This window comes from Schistocerca americana, chromosome 5 (assembly GCF_021461395.2).
Source record: "Schistocerca americana isolate TAMUIC-IGC-003095 chromosome 5, iqSchAmer2.1, whole genome shotgun sequence".
Lineage (NCBI taxonomy): Eukaryota > Metazoa > Arthropoda > Insecta > Orthoptera > Acrididae > Schistocerca > Schistocerca americana.
Genome location: NC_060123.1, coordinates 445,872,050 through 445,873,167, shown reverse-complemented (window position 1 = coordinate 445,873,167; position 1,118 = coordinate 445,872,050). Strand labels below are relative to the sequence as shown.

At 47.2% G+C, this 1,118-nt stretch overlaps 1 non-coding gene across 1 annotated transcript; it reads right to left on the bottom strand.

Annotated features, from left to right (window-relative positions):
• Positions 1–290: 290 nt before the first annotated feature.
• On the bottom strand, positions 291–365 carry Trnas-gga. Its single transcript has one exon. It is a non-coding gene; the product is annotated as a tRNA-Ser (tRNA).
• Positions 366–1,118: the final 753 nt, after the last annotated feature.

The following is a 1,118-nucleotide window of genomic DNA, read 5'->3' as shown; positions in this document are numbered from 1 at the left end:
CTACTACTGTGGAGGCCGAGTTGCCACAGTTGTTACAGCAGGCCCAGTTTGTGAGTTCGTGAAATCGCTGCTGATGTAGTACACCGTTACACAATTTCTCTCCTTGCCACTATTACACAACTGTGCCCCTGGGTAAGGTAACAGAATAGGAGAACGAAGGTTCTACAACACTCCAACAAATTAGTAACAGAGTCACACAAATGAGTTAAAAGGTTTACTCATCTTTGTAGCTAGTTGAAATATGAACTCTGCAACACTGCTTATAGAAGTTTCTGGCAGATTAAAACTGTGTGCTGGACCGAGACTCGAACTCGGGGCCTTTGCCTTTCCCGGGCAAGTGCTCTACCAACTGAGCTACCCAAGCACGACTCACGCCCCGCCCTCACAGCCTTACTTCTGCCAGTACCTCGCCTCCTTGGTAGAGCAAGGTCCCGAGTTCGAGTCTCGGTACGGCACACAGTTTTAATCAGCCAGAAAGTTTCATATCAGCTCCGCTGCAGAGTGAAAATTTCATTCTGGAAACACTGCTTATAACGTAATACAAAAAGGCCCTCAATGGTTAAATACAAATAAAGGGAATTAACTTCACAGTACATAGCAAATGCAATTTACAAAACTGTCTGTTCACTTCTAAGAGTTCACTAAACGACGTTCCCTGTCTAAGTCAGCCCTGGACGTTGACCTACAACAAAGTGGGCGAGAGCTCCTCTTCCTTTGTCGTCCCATCATTGGCGGATTGTACTAGGTCGGAAATTGGCCGAGGCGAAGTCGAAATCTTCATCCTCAGTGCCGCCCGTGGCGCAGGTGGAACTCACGCAAGTGGCGAGTCTCTGCGGCAATGGCAGCAGCTCGCACCTTTGCGCCTGTGGTGCTTTTGCCCTGGCTGTGTCTTGTTGGGGCGACACAGCATTCATAGTTTCTTTCGATTAGGCCCCGTTCACCCGGTCTGGTACTGGCTGGGTCAGAGAAACTTTTTATAACTCTACGCACGCGATCTTGGATGCTGATGAATTCGATTTTTTACATGACTGGTACGACTTTCTCGTACGCAGTCAAGGAATGACCTCATTTTCACATTTGTATGGTCCCTTTAGTGTTAATTACTTTTATGAAGAATC